Source organism: Galeopterus variegatus, unplaced genomic scaffold, assembly GCF_000696425.1.
Source record: "Galeopterus variegatus unplaced genomic scaffold, G_variegatus-3.0.2 Scaffold6048, whole genome shotgun sequence".
Taxonomy (NCBI): Eukaryota; Metazoa; Chordata; class Mammalia; order Dermoptera; family Cynocephalidae; genus Galeopterus; species Galeopterus variegatus.
This window is the reverse complement of record NW_007732159.1, coordinates 48,673-56,242: the sequence shown is the minus strand read 5'-3', so window position 1 is coordinate 56,242 and position 7,570 is coordinate 48,673.

Genomic DNA, 7,570 nt, shown 5'->3' with positions numbered 1-7,570 from the left:
CTTTTTATTCTGATGAAGACAAGTTGATTTATCTTTTTAAAAATAGTTTGTGCCTTTTGTGTTGTTTAATTTTTTAGATTTTTTTTCACATTTAGGTCTTTAACACATTTGGAATCTACCTTTTTGTACGGTGAAGATTCTAAGAGTTGTTTTGTTTTGTTTTTTAATATGGAAAAACAATTATTTCGTATCATTTGTTGAACAATTTGGTACTTTCCTCACAAGTTTCTAATTCTACTTTCATCATGTATGGGGTATCATACATTTATCATCCAACCAGAAGACTTTGAGAGTGAAAGGGGATGCTATTCATATTTATGCCAGGACAACAAGCATGAACTGGGACCCTCCTAAGTACGTCAGGACATATAGTTACCCTTTTCAGATACCAAGTTCCCACATATGCATGGGACACATTTTCTATTACATTGTTACTTTATTTCTGGTTACCTTATGGTTTTTGTTTTTGTTACGAATAGGATTTTTAGCCTACTTTGTTATCTAGTTGATTACTGCTGACGTGTAAGGAATGGTATTCATGGTTGTAGGTCAATTTTGCACTCAGTGACCTTAAATTATTAGAACTATCTTGTCAGTTCTAATAATTTGCCTCTATTTTCAGTGTTGCCTATCTTAATATCTGCAAATAAGGACAGTTGGTCTTCTTGTAATTCTTTGAATTCTTTTTCATGTTTTGTTGTAGAGGTTAGGATCTCTGGTACAATGTTGAATAGTAAGGGTAATAATGGGCATCCTTGTTTCTGAATTTAACAGTATTGCTTCTCATGTGTCATATTTGCTGTACGTTTATGGTAGATTCTACTTATCAAGTTAAGGAATTTATTTCTATTCTTAATTTGCTATGAGGTTTTTTAAAAACAAAATCATGAATAGATATTGGATTTTATCAAATTTTACCCTTACCTGTTGAGATCATATAATTATTCTGTGATATATTACATCAATCTATTTAGTAGGTTAATCAGTTTTCCAGTGAGGAACCATTCTTATGTTCCTAGAATAAACCCTCCTGAGTAATAAGTCATTTTGTGAGAACAGCATTAGGTTTAATTTGCTAATATTTATTTAAGATTTTTGCATTAATTTTCATAAGTGGAATTCATCTGTATTTTCTTTTCTTGATTTATTGTCTGACTTTGGAAATGATGTTATACTAGTCTTATGCAATAAATTGAGTAGTTCTTTTTTTTTATCTTCTGGAATGATCTATTTCTATTTTTGTGGAAAGTTTTTTGAAGAAAGTTTTGTAGAAGTCACCTATAAAGCCATCTTGGTCTTTTTCTTTTTTTGGGTGACTTTTTTTTAAATCATTTATTCAATTTATTTAAAAGATACACATTTTATTTTATTGCATAATTACATAAAATTTTACTCCATAGTTTATTTCATAATTATTCATACATATTTCATAATTATTGTTGTAAACTTGTTTATGGTATTTCCTGATTTTTTTACATCTCTACAGTATCTGTATTTATATCCCTTTTTCATCTTCTTGTTTGTGTGTTCTACCTTTTTTTCTTGATGAGTTTTGTCACAGCTTTGTCTAATTTATGAGTTGTTTCAAGAAACTAACTTTTGAATTTGTTGTTTTCTTGATTTCCATTTTATTATTTTCTTCTGTTACCATTTTTATTTCCTTCCTAGTATTTGTAGGCTTTATTGTTATTTTTCTGTAATCTTAAGTTGAACGATTGGCTCATTACTTTTCTTTCTTGTCTTCAAGCACATCGATTTGAATACTGCTTTAGAGGAACCTTTCATATACAGTGTTTTGTTGTGTTTACTTCTAATTATATGGTCATTTCCAATGTGATTTTTTTCCCTTTAACCTATAAGTTATTTGGTATTGTGTTTCAAAACGTATGTGATGTTTGTACTTTTTTTATTAGAGTTTCCTAATGTTATTACATTGTGGTCAGTTTGGTAATAATCCCTTAGAATTTTTTTTAAAACTCCTTTTCTGTCCGCATATTTTGATCAGTGTTTGTATTTTGTGAGTGCTTTAAAAGAATGTTTGCTTTTCTGTTGTATTCCTCTCTTTCTCTCTCTATTTCTAGTGTGCTCTAGAGAGAGAGAGTTTTACATATTTACACATTTATAGTATATATTTTTGGTAATTTTGTTATTTAATTTTTAAAATATCCTTTAGCCTTACTAGTCTTTTCACCTTGATCTGTCCATTTCTGACAGAGATATACAAAAATCTCTGAATGATTATGGATTTATAATTTCTTCTAGTAATTTTGTCAATTTTTGTTTTAGATATTTCAAGGCTTAGCATTGATTGTTATACCTTGAAATTTTTTTCTGTTATTATAATGTAATATTCTTCATTATTTTGTTAATGATTTTTTGCCTTAAATATTTTTTTTTCTGATGTAAATATTTCTTCTGGTATCTTTTTTTGGGGTAGGTCATTTTCAGTCATTTATTTTTAACCTCTTTTTATTTTTATGTTTTGAGAATATCTCTTATGAAAAACTAGCTGTGGATATATTTGAGTTCAAGTCATTAATATTTATTGTGATTACTGATAGATTTGAACTTATTCATATCATTTTACTTTTCCCATTTACTTTTTTTTCTTTTTCCTCCACCTATATCTACTTTTTTCTTTTTCTTTTTTTTTTTTAATCCTTCTTACTATTTTCTCTTGGGTTGATTCCTTTTTTAAATCCATTTCCACCCCTACTTTTCTCCCACTGATTTGAAAATTATAAATCATTTTTTTAGTGGTTACCCAGTCCTTTTTAACATGTATACTTAGTTTCTGATAATATATTTTCTCTCTTCTGAATAAGATAGGGAATTTGAAGAATTTTATCTTCTCTTAAAACTCTCCTCTTTCGGGACAGAATAGAATAATGGTTAACAGAGGCGGGGAGGTGAAGTATTGGATGAACAGGTGCAAAGCTATGCCGTCTGCCCTAAGTGAATCCATGTATTGAAACAGCAAGCTGCACCCCACAAATATGTACAAATAATTTTTTTTTAAAAGAATTCTCCTCTTTCGTATTTCTTGCATTACCTAGTACTTTAGACCTCTTCCTCACCACATATTTTAAAACTCAAAGAAGCTAGTAATTATTAATATTGAACATCTGTGTTTAAATGTGCTTGTCTACACGTTTAGCTGGGATTTTTTGTTTCATGTTTATTTGTCCATTTATTCAACAGGTATTTTCAAGAGCTCACTAAGCACAGGCACACAGAACAAAGTAGATGAAGCGCTGTGGTCAGGTGCTGCCATCGTGGTGAGGAGAAGATACTTAACAAACATCTGTAGGACTGTAATGCAGATGCAACAGGGAAGCTGAAAACAGAGCCAGGGGATGAAAGTCAGGGGGTACTAGGGAAAGCGGCCAGAGAGGCCTCCTGGTGGGCCACACCTGAGCAGAGCTCTGAGGGAGGCGAGGTGTGAGCCGGCCTGTGCCAGGGGAGAGGGCATGGGGCTCCCAGGTGGGAGTGTGGGTGACACTTTTTAGGAACAGCAGAGGGACTGGGGGGAAGGAAGGAAGGAGGGAAGGAGGGTAGGAGGTAGAAGGAGCCAGGGCTCCACCCAGGACTTGGATCTAGTTCTAAGTGGAGCAGGAAGCTACTGAACCGAGGGGGGAAGATAATCTGACTAATGTTTTAAAAGATCATTTTGGTGTTCCAGTGGCAAAGAGATGTGGGGACAGGAATGGGAGCTGGGGACCTGTCAGGAGAGTACATCAGGGGTTTGGGCTTGACCTCTGTTGATAGGTGTGGAGCTGAGAGGTTTAGACACGCCTTCACGTGGGGCCAGCAGGATTTGCTGCTGGATTGGGATGTCAGAGAAAGGGATGCGGTGACAATGACTGGCAGGGTTTTTGGCCTGAGTCACTGGAAGAATCGTGCCATTTACTTAGGTGGCAACACCGGGGGAGTAGGTTAGGGGTGTCCGTGTTGGTTTGAGATGCCTGCTAGATTCTAAATGCAGGTACCAGGTGGGAGCCTGGAGCCCAGGAGGGAGGCGAGGCTGCAGGAGCGGCGCAGGAGTCTCCCCGGAGGGCACCCGTTTTCCCTTCTCTGTCCTTCACACGTTCATCTGGGGAGGTTCTGCTCGAATAGATGCTCTTAGGTTTTGTACTTCTAGATATGTCTTTTTCCCCCCTCATGCTCGAATATTAGTTTACCTCAGTTCAAAATTCTAAGATGGAAGTTATTTTTCTTCAGCAGTTGAAAAATATTTTATAACAGTATAAATGTCAGCAAAGACAACTTTATTATTCAATTTTTTATCTCATCAAAGCATCAAACAATTTTTAAATTTCGAAATGACATGGTTCAAGGACCTATACAGCCAAAAAGACATGTATACCAGGGTTTAATATTTTGGACTGTACTTCTCAGCTACAAGTTATTTTTTTTAAAAAATAACACATGAATAGTAAAGAAGAGAATTGCATAATTTAAAAGCAATGAGAAAATATACATTCCAAACAATGCTTAGTAATTATGACCCTCCTGGATTTAATCTGAGAATATTTATATATTTATTTATTTTAAATGATAAACTCTATATGTTTGACAGCATATAGTAGATATGAGGCTGTGAAAATTTGAGATGTGGTTAGGGTATTTCACTTCTGAGGGAAAAAAAAAAAAATTCCATAGTGTGACAGTCTGCTGCTAACGTCCAGAATCCTGCTCACAGTGCCAATTGTCTAGTTCTTAATCCTGTTCATGATGCCAATTGTAAAGCTACTCGATCATGCCAGTTGTCGGGCTCTTTTACCTGCTGGTAATCCTGCACCAACTGGGCTGATTGTTGAGCTAAGGCTGGGTCTAGAGCTCCCAGACCCCTCAAGCCCACTCACAGACTGGGTCACAGGCCCTTCACACACTAGGCTGGGTCACCAGACCCCACACACACCAGGCTGGGTCACCAGACCCCTTCACACAGGTCTATGAGCTAGGTAACTGGCCAAAAGGTCCTTGGAGCCATAGGTTGGAAAGCATGGCTGTGCCAGGCGGATGCTCGAAGCCGATGCCCACGCACCTGCTTCACTAAAACTCCTCTCTCTCTCTCTCTCTCCCTCCCTCCCTCTGTCCCTCCCTCCCTCTAAAAGAACACAAGAATAGCAACAAAACTAAAAAGATACATTGGCATGCATGGGCACTAACTCCACACACACACACACACACACACACACACACACACAAACACACAATTCGCTTACAAAGGATGCTGAACCACATCCAACGAGACCGAGTTGAGGGCTCTGACCAAACTATTCTATTTTCCCAGCAATCCACCCGTTCAGGGTCCTCACTGTACAATCTACATGTTCAGAACCATCTTCAAGTTTCCCTTAGCGAGGATAAATTACCCTCACATTCACACATTACACATTCCATCCCAGTCCCAAAAGTCTTAGCTTGTTGCAGCACCAGCTCAAAAGTCCAAAGTCCAAAGTCTCCTCTGAGACCAAAAGCAAAAGGCCTTCCAGCCATGAACCTGTAAAGAGTCAAAAACAAGTTTATCTACTTCCAAGATACAGTGGGACAGACATTGGGTACATGTTCCCATTCCAGAAGGGAGGAATAGAAAGGAAAAACAGTCCCCAAACAAGTCTGAAATCTAAACAGGGCAAACGTTAAGCACACTGGGGCACTTGGATCCCCAAAGTGTTGGGCAACCTCACTCCCATAGCTCTGCCAGGTGCAGCCCATTGAGCTGCCCTGGTACCTGCAGCTTTTCCAGGCCAGTGCTGCACACTGCCAGCAGCCCCATGGTTCTGGTCTCCTGGTGGCAGTCCCACCATCCTGGTTCCACTAGACATTTCCTCAGTGGGGGTTCTCTGTGGGGGCTCTGACCCCACTTTTCTGTTCCACATTGCTACATAGATGACCTCTACAGTGGCTCCAGCCCTGCAGCAGGTCTCTGCCTGAGTCCCGCAGCTTTTTCATACATCTTCCAAAATCTAGGTGGAGGCTGCCACCCCTCCACTGCTCTCACACACTGCTGGCCTGCAAACTTAACACAACGTGAATGCCACCAAGGTTTTTGGCTTTTGCTCTTTAGAGGTGCTGAGGCAGGGTTGCTCCAGCCAGAGTGGCTGGGATGCGGGGAGCAGTTTGATGAGGGCAATGATACCTCAGGTTTGCTCTTTGGAGAAACTCAGTCCTTCTAGGATGGGAGGGGTGCTCTCCCAAACTTCTCAAACACCCTCAGGGCCTGTGATGGGTGGGCACCCTTCCAGACTTCTCAAATGCCTTTAGACATTTTTTCCTCATTGTCTTGGCTTTTTAGCATCTGGCTGCCTCACCGCCAAGATAATGTCTTTAGCAAACAGTTTATCTGCTTCACCCTTACATTTTTCTCCCGCCGCTTCTCTACCACACGGCCAGGCTGCAAATTTTCCAAATCTTTACACTCTGCTTTTACATTCTGGCTTTTGAATTATTTCAGTCAGCTTGGCTTACACCAGCTACTCATTCAGTCTCAGGCAGTTCAGCAGCATTAACCCACACAGTTCAAACAGCTTCATTCATTCGCCCAGTCCATCAAGGAGTGGCTGCCCTGCCCCTGTGCACATCTGTGGCTGTTTCTGCAGCCACTGCCTCAGAGACTGGCGCGTAGTAACAGAGACTAACTTTTCCAGCTTTTCACCAGGTGAAAACATACTTGAATTTCTGCAGTGGCACTCATCCTAAGGTTTTATGGCACCCAACAGGCCACTGGGTTTAACTGGCAACTTCTGAGCCTTTTGCCTTCAGACAAACACAACATGCATTTAGTACATGGTCTCTAGAGCATGTTACACCATCCACCCCTAGGTCTCATAGTTGCAGCCGCCAGGGGCTCTCCCTGTTACTGCTGCTTTACTGTCTCAATTTCTTGTGCACAACAGGTTGTGCCTGGAGATGCATGGTTTTCAACCAACTGGGTTGGTTGTCTTCCCTGGTGTGAGAAGCAGGAGTGGCCAGTCGCTGCGCATTGTCCTCCAGGACATTTATCTGTGCTTCCAACAACTCTGCTTCCTGCCGCAAATCTTGATCAGTTTGCAGCATTGTGAGCAACAGCCAGTCTCTGATCAGCAGAAAATTGGCCACCAGGCACCACATGCTCAAGAACAGCCACATTACCTCCTTCTTCCAAGGGCTTTCAGTTCCTGTGCCTGCTCAGAATCCTGTCACAGACTATGCCAAATTGTGGTGTAACCCTGCCTGACTACGTCAATTGTGATTACGTCAATTGGTCTGCTGCTAATGTCAGGAATCCTGCTCACAGTGCCAATTGTCTATCTCTTAATCCTGTTCATGACACCAATTGTAAAGCTACTTGACCACACCGGTTGTTGGGCTCTTTTACTTTCCCATAATCCTGCACTGACTGGGAGAGGTTTATTTGGCTTACGATTCTGGGACAGCTGCATCTGGCACAGGCCTCAAGCTGCTTGTACTCATGGCTGAAAATGACAGGCAGTTGGCAGGTAAAAGCAGATCACATGGTGAGAGGAAGCGAGAGAGAGAGAGAGAGAGAGAGAGAGAGAGAGAGAGAGAGAGAGAGAGAGAGAGA